This window comes from Lonchura striata, chromosome 34 (assembly GCF_050655825.1).
Source record: "Lonchura striata isolate lonStrDom1 chromosome 34, ASM5065582v1, whole genome shotgun sequence".
In the NCBI taxonomy this organism is placed as follows: Eukaryota; Metazoa; Chordata; class Aves; order Passeriformes; family Estrildidae; genus Lonchura; species Lonchura striata.
The window spans coordinates 1,822,252-1,835,469 of record NC_140736.1 but is presented as its reverse complement, the minus strand read 5'-3'; positions in this window follow the sequence as shown (position 1 = coordinate 1,835,469).

Sequence of the window (13,218 nt, the reverse complement as noted above, 5' to 3'; positions counted from 1 at the left end):
GTGTGTGTCTGAGATCCCCTGAGATGGAGCTCTAACACCGCAGAGCTGCCATGGCCATGAGGAAGAGCATCATGTGCACGCCCTGGACTGCAGAGCTGGCACAGCAGATACTCCTGGATGTGCTGGGGAGCTGGCCAGAGCACAGCACGTGCACCTCCGATGGGGACAAAATGGGTGTCTTTGTCCTGGCTGTGAGTTTCTGCCAGTGGCCTTTGCTGGCCCCAAGGTCACCTCTCCAGCAGCTCTCCATCCTCCTTCCCCCACGGTGTCTCCCTGCCTCAGGCGCTGGGCTGAAACCTGGCCTCGGGGCAGCTCCAGGGCCACCAGGCCCGGTGCTCCCCCTGTTCTCTCCGGGCCTCTCCCTGCCACGCTCGGGCTCTGCCACACGGACACCTCGGCACTGAGTGCTGTCTCAGGGGGCTTTGTCCTTTGCAGGCAACTGTGGTGATATGGAAGATCCTCCAGGAGCCCTGTGTCCCAGATATAGTGATGGAGCATTTCCCACAGTTATTTTTGCATCTGCTCTTCCAAGTGTTCTTCAGCACCAAAGAGATGCCAGAGGAGGTCGATACCTTCTGGAAGGGATGCCAGGAAGAACACGGCCTTGCCACCAGCCCCAAATAGTGCTCCATCCCAGTCCTTCTGTCCCTGCCACACAGCCAGGGCAGGAGCCAGTGCTCCCAGTGTGACCCAGGCTTTGCTCTGCACTCAGGTTTGCAGTGAGGACCCTGAAGTCCCTGCTGTGCCAAATGGACTATGAGGATCTGGTGGTGTCAATGAAACGCAAGCATGGCTGGGACACACTGCTCTGTGCTGACACCCACCATTATGCCGTGGGTCTGCTGGCCAGGTGAGACCCCCTTCTCCCCATTGCTCCTGGCATTTGTGCTCTGTGTCTGGGGTATCCCACTCAGTCCCCGTGGCTGTGGGCCAGAGGGACGAGGGACGGCCAAGCAGACTGGGAAAGGCTGGGAGAGGAGGGTGCCCAGTAGCAGCCACATCTCCAAGGGCCCAGGTCCCCCTGCAGGGTGGGGGGTAAAGACAAGAACTGCGTCAGTCTGGCCTGGGAGGGGCTTCCCCCCCAGCTCAGGGTCTTAGTGTCATAGGAGCGGGCTACCAGCCGGGTAATCATTATTACTGACTCCATGTATTGCAGAAGTATGATTAATAATTAACTTTATTAGGAAACCCATTGTTCTTATAGATAGTTATGATATAGGTAGATTTAATTGGTTTTCTAGTCTAAATACTATCACCATTAGTTAATTAAGAAAGCACCCTTTGGTAGACAAATCTCCGTAACATATTCCATATGTTCACAATACCAGTTGCAGCATGTTAAGATAAGAATGATTTTCATTCTTTCCTCTGATCTTCTCAGACTTTCTCAGGCGATGCCTGGGAAAGTTGTCTGTTTCTCTCTGAGGCCAGAGAGCTGCTGCCACATCTTAATGCCATTTTCCTCCTTGCAGAGAGATGCGCAATGAATCCACCTGCTTGTGCAAAAGCATCTCATGATGTCTCCTTGAGTTTCTCAGCAAAGAGATGCTGTACTGGCACTTCCCTGCCCTGGCATTCCTTGTGGAGGTGAGTCTGAAGGCCAGCACTGCCTCCCAGCTCTCTGCCCTCTCGCAGCCGCAGCTGCCTGGGACGGTGCCCACGCCCTGTGCTGCTGCCTGGTCCCCGCCCTGTGCGGTTCTGGGCTCCTGCCGGCCGGGTCCCCTGTCACTGCCCTGTGCCTTTCAGGTCCTGCATTGCCTGGACTTGAGCGCATGCAGTGACAGCATCATGGATCTCTTGTCGAGGCACTTGCTGAGTGAGCGCACAGAGATGCGCCGCCAGGTTCTGAGGGCCCTCCTCTTGCTCAGGGATAATCCCTCGCTGGTAAGGAGGGGCAGCAGCTGAAGCCGTGCAGGCAGCGTGGGGCTGGGGAACGCAGTCGCTGGAACTTGGCTGGGCTTCAGGCACTGGGGCAGCCGCTCCCAGCTCTCCTGCCTCCCACTTCAGCTGCCCGAGTGCTGCGGGACAGGCCTTTGGCCTCTGGGCCCTGTGGCAGCAGGGTGGCCTTTCACACACTTTTGTTCCAAACAGGCCAAAAGAATGTGGAGCCTGAGTGAGGTCTCACAGTGCTCACCAAGGATCCTTGGATGGTGAGAAGGGGGCAGTGGCTGAAGCTGCGCTGGGCAAAGCAGCCCCTTGGGCTGGCAGGGCTTCAGGAGCTGAGGCAGCTGCTCCCAGCTCTCCTGCCTCACCTGCCCCAGTGCTTTGGGAAAGGCCTTCGGCCTCTCTGTGATGTCATACGGACATCTCTGTGATGTCACACTGAAACTGTGAGGTCACATAGCTGTTTGTGATGTCACAGTGACAGCTATGTGATGTCACAAAGCCCTCTGTGATGTCCCACAAACATTTCTGTGATATCATACAACTTCCTGTGATGTCACACTGACATCTCTGTGATGTCACAGGGACATCTTTCTGATGTCACAATATCTCGTGATGTACACAGACAACTCTGTGACGCCACGAAGCTCTATGTGATCGCTGTGCTCTCACACATCCTCCTCTGATGTCACAGAGACATTTTTGTGATGTCACACTGACATCTCTCTAATGTCAGACAGCTCTCTGTGATGTCACACAGACATCTCTGTGATGTCACACAACTCTCTTTGATGTCACACAATCATCTCTGTGATGTCACACAGCTTTTTGTGAGGTCACACAGACATCTCTCTGATGTCACACAACTCTCTTTGATGTCACTCTGACATTTCTGTGATGTCACACAACTGTCTTTAATGTCACATAGCTCTCTGTGATGTCACACAGCTTTTTGTGATGTCACATGGACATCTCTGTGATGTCACACTGCTCTCTGTCATGTCACAAGGTCATCTTTGTGATGTCACACAATCTCCACTTGATGTCACAAAGACATCTGTGTGAGGTGACTCTGACATCTCTGTGATGTCACACAGCTCTCTGTGATGCCACACGGTCATCTAAGTGATGTCATACAACCTCCTATGATGTCACAATGATATCTCTATGATGTCACACTGAAACCTTTGTGATGTGGCACAGCTCTCTGTGATTTCACACTAAGCCTGTGATGTCACAAAGCTCTCTGTGAGGTTACACTGACATCTCTGTGATGTCACACAACTTCTTGTGATGTCACAGAGACATATCTGTGAGGTCACACTGACATATCTGTGACGTCACATAGCTCTCTGTGACATCACATGGACATCTCTGTGATGTCACACAACCTCCTGTGATGTCACACTGACATCTCTGTGATGTCAAGATGACATCTCTGTGATGTCACACCACTCTCTGTGATGTCACATGGACACCTTTGTGATGTCACACAACCTCCTGTGATGTCACAGAGACATTTCTGTGATGTCACATGGAGATCTCTGTGATGTCACATTGACTCACTGTGATGTCACACAGCTCTCTGTGATGTCACACGGTCATCTCTGTTATGTCACACTGAGATCTCAGTGATGTCACACAACCTCCTGTGATGTCACACAGTCATCTCTGTGATGTCACACAGTATTTTGTGATGTCACACAGGCATCTCTCTGATGTCACACAACTCTCTTTGATGTCACACTGACATCTCTGTGATGTAACACTGTCATATCCGTGATGTCACACAAAATACTGTGATATCACATTGGCATCCCTTTGATGTCACACAGCTCTCTGTCATGTCATGCGGTCACATCTGTGATGTCACAGTGACATTTCTGTGATGTCACACAGCTTTTTGTGATGTCACACGGACATCTCTTTGATGTCACACAACTCTCTGTCATGTCACACTGTTCTCTGTCATGTCACAACGTCATCTTTGTGATGTCACACAAGCTCCACTTGATGTCACCTAGACATCTTTTTGATGTCACTCTGACATCCCTGTGAAGTCACACAGCTCTCTGTGATGTCACATTGACATCTCTGTGATGTCACAATGCCATGTCTGTGATGTCACACAGAGAGCTGTCTGTGATATCACACTTACATCTCTGTGATGTCATGCAACCTCCTGTGATGTCACAGAGACATCTCTGTGATTTCACACAGCTCTCTGTGATGTGACACTGACATCTCAATGATACCATGAAGCTCTCTGTGATGTCACACGGTCATCTCTGTGATGTCACACTGACATGTCTGTGATGTGACACTGACAGCACAGCCTGGAGCAGAGCCCGCGCGGCCTCGGGCTGCAGCAGCGGGCAGGGGCACAGCTGCCAGCCCGCACACCGAGCACCGCGCTCAGGGGCTGCTCCAGGCTGGGGCTGCGGCTTCCCGGCCCTCCTTACCAGGATCTTAATGAACCTCCACAGTTTCTCCTTCTTTACAGATTTTTCAAGGTCTCTCCTATTCAGAAATTTGGCCAAACAAAGCAGGGTTTCCTGAGAAGACTGGAGAGCAATAGAGACATGGAAATGTCCCCGCAGCCCAGAGCCCAGGATCATCATGCCTGTGCCAGGGCCAGGAGGAGGCTGCAGCCCGCAAGGCGCCAGGGCAGGAGGCAGCCGAGCCCCCTCCCAGGGGAACAGCAGCAGCCCAGGTGTCCTCACCTCTGCCACACACTAATTATCTTCATGGCAGTGGAAGAAGAGTGGCAGCAGGCTCTTACACACTTGTGTCATCAGGGGCTTTTATCCTTCTTCTGCTACAGCGGACAGCAAGGTTCGAAAGACAAACATGGAGAGCTGCTGCACGTGGATATCATCCTTTGGAACAGGAAGTAAACAAGACCTTGGCATCAGCTGATTCTGGCCCACATTGGCGCAGGCCTGCATCTCCACAGGGCACCAAGTGTCTGGGCAGCAGCCAGTGGCCGTGGCTGAGGGCACAGAGCCTTACATGGTCAAAGAGTGGCAGGAGCACCTTAGCCAGCTGCAGGGCGATGGGGCTGGGTATTGGGGTGTGATTAACCAGGAACAAATCAGTAAGTAGAACAATGGCCATCCTGACCATATCACTATCATTTTCCTGCAGGAGCTTCCCGAGGCTTTCGGTCAGGCTCCAAATTCTTTTGGCCTGTTTGGAACAAAAGTGTGTGAAAGGCCACCCTGCTGCCACAGGGCCCAGAGGCCACAGGCCTGTCCCGCAGCACTCGGGCAGCTGAAGTGGGAGGCAGGAGAGCTGGGAGCGGCTGCCCCAGTGCCTGAAGCCCAGCCAAGTTCCAGCGACTGCGTTCCCCAGCCCCACGCTGCCTGCACGGCTTCAGCTGCTGCCCCTCCTTACCAGCGAGGGATTATCCCTGAGCAAGAGGAGGGCCCTCAGAACCTGGCGGCGCATCTCTGTGCGCTCACTCAGCAAGTGCCTCGACAAGAGATCCATGATGCTGTCACTGCATGCGCTCAAGTCCAGGCAATGCAGGACCTGAAAGGCACAGGGCAGTGACAGGGGACCTGGCTGGAAGGAGCCCAGAACCGCACAGGGCGGGGACCAGGCAGCAGCACAGGGCGTGGGCACCGTCCCAGGCAGCTGCGGCTGCGAGAGGGCAGAGAGCTGGGAGGCAGTGCTGGCCTTCAGACTCACCTCCACAAGGAATGCCAGGGCAGGGAAGTGCCAGTACAGCATCTCTTTGCTGAGAAACTCAAGGAGACATCATGAGATGCTTTTGCACAAGCAGGTGGATTCATTGTGCATCTCTCTGCAAGGAGGAAAATGGCACTAAATGTGGCAGCAGCTCTCTGGCCTCAGAGAGAAACAGACAACTTTCCCAGGCATCGCCTGAGAAAGTCTGAGAAGATCAGAGGAAAGAAAGAAAAAACATTCTTATCTTAACATGCTGAAACTGGTATTTTGAACATGTGGTATATGTTATGGAGATTTGTCTACCAAAGGGTGCTTTCTTAATTATCTAATGGTGATAGTATTTAGACTAGAAAACCAATTAAATCTACCTATATTATAACTATCTATAAGAACAATGGGTTTCCTAATAAAGTTAATTATTAATCATACTTCTGCAATACATGGAGTCAGTGATAATGATTACCCGGCTGGTAGCCCGCTCCTATGACACTAAGACCCTGAGCTGGGGGGGAAGCCCCTCCCAGGACAGACTGATGCAGTTCTTGTCTTTACCCCCCACCCTGCAGGGGGACCTGGGCCCTTGGAGATGTGGCTGCTACTGGGCACCCACCTCTCCCAGCCTTTCCCAGTCTGCTTGGCCATCCCTCGTCCCTCTGGCCCACAGCCACGGGGACTGAGTGGGATACCCCAGACACAGAGCACAAACGCAGGGAGCAATGGGGAGAAGGGGGTCTCACCTGGCCAGCAGACCCACGGCATAATGGTGGGTGTCAGCACAGAGCAGTGTGTCCCAGCCATGCTTGCGTTCCATTGACACCACCAGATCCTCATAGTCCATTTGGCACAGCAGGGACTTCAGGGTCCTCACTGCAAACCTGAGTGCAGATCAAAGCCCGGGTCACACTGGGAGCACTGGCTCCTGCCCTGGCTGTGTGGCAGGGACAGAAGGACTGGGATGGAGCACTATTTGGGGCTGGTGGCAAGGCCATGTTCTTCCTGGCATCCCTTCCAGAAGGTATCGACCTCCTCTGGCATCTCTTTGGTGCTGAAGAACACTTGGAAGAGCAGATGCAAAAATAACTGTGGGAAATGCTCCATCACTATATCTGGGACACAGGGCTCCTGGAGGATCTTCCATATCACCACGGTTGCCTGCAAAGGACAAAGCCCCCTGAGACAGCACTCAGTGCCGAGGTGTCCGTGTGGCAGAGCCCGAGCGTGGCAGGGAGAGGCCCGGAGAGAACAGGGGGAGCACCGGGCCTGGTGGCCCTGGAGCTGCCCCGAGGCCAGGTTTCAGGCCAGTGCCTGAGGCAGGGAGATGCAGTGGGGGAAGGAGGATGGAGAGCTGTTGGACAGGTGGCCTTGGGGCCAGCAAAGGCAGAAACTCACAGCCAGAGTAAAGACACCTTTTTTGTCCCCATCGGAGGTGCACGTGCTGTGCTCTGGCCAGCTCCCCAGCACATTCAGGAGTATCTGCTGTGCCAGCTCTGCAGTCCAGGGCGTGCACATGATGCTCTTCCACATGGCCATGGCAGCTCTGCGGGGTTAGAGCTCCGTCTCAGGGGATCTCAGACACAGCACTGTGGCCTAGGCATCTCTAGGGGCCTGGGTTGACTGACGGCTCTGCCTTTGCCCACTGCCCCTCTCCAGCTGCACTCAGGCAGCCCAGCCCTGTGGGGACAGGCCCCTGAGGGGCAGCGAGGGCGCATGGTAGCAAGATCGGGGCTGACATGCCAGGGCTGGGAAAGGGAGCAGCCAGAGGGCCCTGGGACTCTCTGTTGGTCAGACACCTGGGACAGGCTGTGCAGGCTGATGGGCTGGGGAGCCCTGAGCCCTCTGGGCAGGTGGGCCCCATACCTGTCACACAATGGGGCCACACGCAGGAGTGTCATTATTGTGTCATTTGGCTGCGCTTCTGTGAGATACAGCAGGGCGTTGTCCAGCCTATGCTCAGCAGAATCATTGGCCATGAGCCACTGGTGGATGTACCTCACCATGGTGGGCACCTGGAGAAGGCACAGGGAGACTTGGAAAGCTGCCAGATGGAGCAGTGTTCCCAGTGTCCCCGGAGAAGTGCTTCCCTTCCCACCGCACTGCGATGGCCTCAAAGGCTCACAGGGCCCAGCACTGTGGCTTGGGAAGCCGTGTGACTCATGGGGGAATTGAAGCCTGGCCACAGCTGCCTACTTGCTCTGCTCTGGAAACACCCCTCTGCACAAGCAAATCCAGCAGGGTGGCACTGGTCTCATGTCCCAGGAGCTCTGAGTAGGCTCTGAACCCAGGGCCCATGGCGCTGGTCTCATCCTGCCAAATTCTCTTGATGAATTTGCAAACAAGCTGTAGGAGAAGGGCAAGAAGCCATGGAGTGCTGCACGTGTGCTGCTGGGCTGAGCAGTGCCAGCAGGCCCAGCGCAGGTGGGGATGGCTGCAGGTACCTGCGCTGTTCTGCGGAAGCGGCCAAGGGCGGGTTCCTGCTCTTGTGTCTGGTCCAGGGCTGCACCTGGCAAAGAGCGAGCGCAGCCCGAGCTGAGGGGCTGCGGGAGAGGCCAGAGAACACAGCCCAGCCCTGTGCTGCCCAGGCAGGGAGAGCCCCAGGATGCCCCAGGGCATGGAGCACGGCCACTGTGGGGTGTCTGCCCTGTAGTAGATAGGGACAGGTGAACGGAAGATTTCGGGATGTGACAGAAAGAAAGACCCCCATCCCCCTCTCACCCTGCAACGTTATCCATTACCCCAAAGAATGTAACCACACCTAACCCAGTAGTTTTCCACTCCTGACTAACCCTAGAGACCCTGCCAACCCCCCCGATGTAGCAGAGTCCCTGAAGACTATTTAAACCCATGAGATAAGATAATAAAGGCTTTTCGACCGTCCACCACATTGGTGTCCTGCGTGTGTCGTTAGCCCGAGTGGACCAGGGGAGACTGGGCTGCCGTGCTGTTCCTTGCAACCAGGTCGCCGTTGCCTCCCATGAAAGCAAGATATCTGGTGCCGAAACCCGGGAAAAATTCGCTCGTGTAGCGGGTGTCGCCTGGACAAGAGCAGCGGCCAAACCGGTGAAACCGTGTTCTCGGCGGGGGAGACGTCCCCGGACCCACGATCGTCATAGACGCCATCGCCAGGGTCATAAGTGAGGTTCATAAGCAATGGGGAATTGAGTGTAAGCCCAAAGACTTTTATCTTGCTATAGCAAGGCTGCTTGAGCTTGGGGCAATTGAACTCCCTGTGGAGGTTTTGCATCCAGAAATATGGGAAAAATGCACAGCCTTGCTGGCTGAGGACACGAAATCCTCAGGCAGCGGCAAATGCCTTAAGGCATGGGGCAAAGTCGAGAAAGCCCTTCGCAAAGCAATAGAAGAGCAAGAGACATGGAGCGCAGCGGGTACGTGTTTATTAGTTACACCCAAGCTAGGCGTAGTAGCGTCAACGCAAACCGCCCCTGAGGGTAATCCGCCCGGGAGCGGGGATCCGGGGGGGCCCAGCGCGTCACCCCCCTCCCCGTACCAGAGCCCAAATCCCCCCACAGAACCTTCCCAAAAATCCGCGGCTTCCCCATCCGCCCCACCGCTGCCGGTCGGTGGCCCGCTGCCAGAAGTGCAGTGGCGCGCGGGGTTCTGTTGGCGAAGGCTGGCGGGGGAAGCCAGAGGCGCGGAGGCCGTGGCTCGGGAGGAGATCCTACCCACGCCACCTCCATACCCCTTTGAAAATGGCACCGGCAGCCAAGGGGAGGGGCAGGGCGTGGGCAGTCTCGGCGCGAAGAGCCCAGAGGCGCGGAGTTTTGCTAATGCGCGTGTGCGGGAGAAAGAGGAGGAGAGCGGCAGAGGGCTCGGAGCCAATTGGCAGCCGCGCTTAACGCCACTACCATGTAAGGGAGAAACCCCCCCCTGCAGGAGGCAGGGCGAGCCCGGGGGGCGGCAGCAGTGCCACCCCCGGGGGGAGGAGCGGGGTCGGAGCCGCACAAAACGGCACCGAGCCCCGGAAGTTTGCTGGCATTCGACTTCCGACTCGGAGTCCGGCAGCAGCTCCGGCAGCTCAGAAGAGCTGACGGAAGCCGGCTGGGACTCTGAGACGGAGGAAACAGAGCCAACGCAATTTAAAACAAAACCGAGTAAAGCTTTAAGCCGCACCGAAAAGCAGCCACAATACGAACCAGCCCAGTTTACCGACTGGGGAGAAATAAAAATAGCCTGCGCTGAATGGTCCCCAGCCGGCACGGCAGCCCGCCGCGGCGCCTCCACCCCAAACACGCCCGAGAAGAGCCTGTTGGGGCTGCGGGAAGAAGGGGCACCTCACCAAAGACTGCAGGTCCCAGCCCCAGGGAAACAGGAGAGAGAAGGGGCGTGCGGGCTGCACTCAGCCTCCTCCCGCCGCGAATGCAAGGCAGCCCATCTATGCCAACCCCCAGTGAGACGGGGTGCCCTTATACCCCATACCCCCACAGGAGGCAGCCAGCTTCGTACCCTCACCAGCAAATTTCGCAACACAGCCTGCGGTACCTTCGTACCCACTACCGCCGCAAGCAGCTCCCGTGCCGCAGAGTCAGCAAGAGACGCCCCAGAACGGGACCCCTGGGTAGCCCTGGCCATGAAAATAGGAAAAGAGCCCCCGAAGGTGTGGGGGACGTGCTGCCTTTATGGCAGTCAGGACCCCCACGTCATAGGGCTTCAGTTTTAGGCAGACACAGGAGCACACTGCTCGATTTTTCCCCAAGCACTGTAGCCCCGACACTGGCAATGCAAAGAAGTCCCCCCAGTGAACGGAGTGAAAAAGCCGTCCCGAGCTTGGAAAAGCACCCAATTAGTAGCTATAACGCTTCATACAAAAAAGAAAAAAACACAACCCACCCCAAAACCTTGCCCCCAAAAGTCACCGACACCCCGGCTAGCCATACAGATGCCTTCCAGATAAGCTGCACAGCCAAGTCCGATCCAAACCCAAACTTTCGTATACTAAAAGCTACCTTTCTAACCCTAAACGAAACCAAACCGAACCTGACTAACTCCTGTTAGCTTTGTTATAATGTTAAACCCCCTTTCTACGAAGGCATTGCTTTAAACACCCCCTTCAGTTACTCCACAGCCGATGCCCCCCACCAGTGCAGATGGGACACTCCCCGCAGAAGAATCACCCTGAGTCAAATCACAGGACAGGGCAAATGTTTTGGCAATGCAACTTTAGCAAAGCAAAAAAGCAACTTCTGCACTAAAGTTGTCAAGCCCAACAGAAAGACCAATAAGTAGGTGGTCCCATCCGCATCTAGAATGTGGGTTTGCCAGCGATCCGGAGTGAGTCCTTGTGTGTTCCTTGCCAAATTTAATGACTCTATCGACTTCTGTGTCCAAGTTCTGATTGTTCCTAAGGTCCTGTACCACTCAGATAAAGAAGTGTACCACCTTTTCAAAGAACCTGACAAACTCCACAAAAGAGAAATAATCACAGGTATAACTATCGCAATGCTGCTCGGCCTGAGAGCAGCTAGCACAGCCACGAGTTTCTCAACCATCGCAACCCAACAGCACGGACTCTCTCAGCTACAAATGACCATCAACGAAGACCTGTAGAAGATCAAGAAATCCATCTCCTATCTAGAAAAATCAGTCTCTTTGCTTTCAGAAATAATTTTACAGAATAAGCGAGGACTAGACCTCTTGTTCATGCAACAAGAAGGACTGTGTGCAGCTTTAAAAGAGGAATGCTGCTTTTATACAGATCATACAGGAGTCGTTAAAAACTCCATGGCAGAACTCCAAGATAGACTGGCTCAGAGAAAGAGAGACAGGGAAACCCAGCAGAGCTGGTTCGAATCCTGGTTCAATCAATCACCTTAGCTCACCACTTTAATTTCCGCCCTGGTAGGTCCACTGGCAATACTGCTTTTAGCTGTTACCATAAGACCATGCCTGCTAAACAAGCTAGTCTTGTTTGTTCAGGCCCGTCTAGAACGGGCGAACATTCTGTTCGTGGGACAGCAACAAATGCTGTAAACCAAAAACTGCGAACACAGTCAGTTGCAAAAGCATTCAAAACTCACCTTGCGAGAATTACTCAGGTTTACCAAACCCCTTTTTTCCTTACCAAGTTACAAGTTTGTACCTCACTCCAGTGCCTATATCTACAACTACCTCATTTTATTTATAAAAAGGAGGGGAGAGATGTAGTAGATAGGGACAGGCGAACGGAAGATTTCGGGATGTGACAGAAAGAAAGACCCCCATTCCCCTCTCACCCTGCAACATGTTATCCATTACCCCAAAGAATGTAACCACACCTAACCCAGTAGTTTTCCACTCCTGACTAACCCTAGAGACCCTGCCAACCCCCTCTGACGTAGCAGAGTCCCCCAAGACTATTTAAACCCATGAGATAAGATAATAAAGGCTTTTCAACCGTCCACCACACTGGTGCCTGCGTGTGTCGTTAGCCCGAGTGGACCAGGGGAGACTGGGCTGCCGTGCTGTTCCTTGCAACCAGGTCGCCGTTGCCTCCCATGAAGGCAACACTGCCCGGGCCCCTCTTCCGTCCTGTCCATGGACATGTCACCAGAGTATGGGATGTGACGGGATGGGATGGGATGGGATGGGATGGGATTGGGCCAAGCTGGCTGAAGGCACCGGCCTTGCAGCCTGGCTCTGCCACTCACCCTTCTGTGGTGGATGGAACAGCACCACCTCTTCAGTCTCCTGTGCTGGGGCAGCTGCAGGGTTGCCTTCTTCCTCCTCCATTCAGGTCAGCTTGGGCACTCTCAGGGCTCCCTGCCCCATGTCACTGACTGGATTTCTGGCTACCCTCAGGAGAGATGCCTTGGAAAACTCTGGGGTACCAAGTCCCATGCTCTGCCCTCAAGGGCACCTGCAGAATTGAAGTCTCGGAAGGCCGCAGGTTACTGAGTTCTGTGGTCTGGCCTCGAGGTCAGCTGCAGGAATAATGCCTCAGAAAAGCTCCGGGTCGGACAGGAACGAGCGCGCTGTGCGGGGGCTCCTCACAGCACCGCTCTGTCCCATCCTGTCCCTTCGCCTGCTCCGAGCACTGTGGCGTGCTCTTGCCACTTCCAGCTCCTATGTCAGCATGTGTCACAAAGGGCCCTTGGACGCCGGGCTCCATTCCATGCTGCACCGTGTCAGCAAGGGCCCTTGGACGCCGGGCTCCATTCCATGCTGCATGTGTCACAAAGGGCCCTTGGAAACACTGCCCCTGCGCTGGGGCTGCCCCCTGCCCACCCAAAGTGGCCCAGGTTGGAAGGAATCCCTGGCCTCAAGTGTCTGAGACAGCCCAACAGGATCTTTAGGAAGGGCTCACACCATCAGCAAACGCTGCCCTGCTCTGCGGGCTCAGGGCAGCAGAAGGAGCCCCCAGGGCTGCCAATGCAGCCGCGCTGGGAAGGGCACAGGGCCTTCCACAGAAGCTGGCACGGCCTCCTCGGGACGCATCCCGGCTCATGGCCATCCCAAACCCGCAAGTGTGGCACAGACAAGGAACGTGTGGGCCAGGGCAGGAATGCTGCTCTGAGCCCTGGGGCCCGGGGAGTGCTGACACCAGCAGGTGAGGCAGAGTCCCTGCCCAAGCAGACCTGCCACCCCCGAAGCCCTGGCAGGGCTGGTGCTGTCTCCTGCCCCAGAGACCTGTGCCCCTGGGGGGCTTCT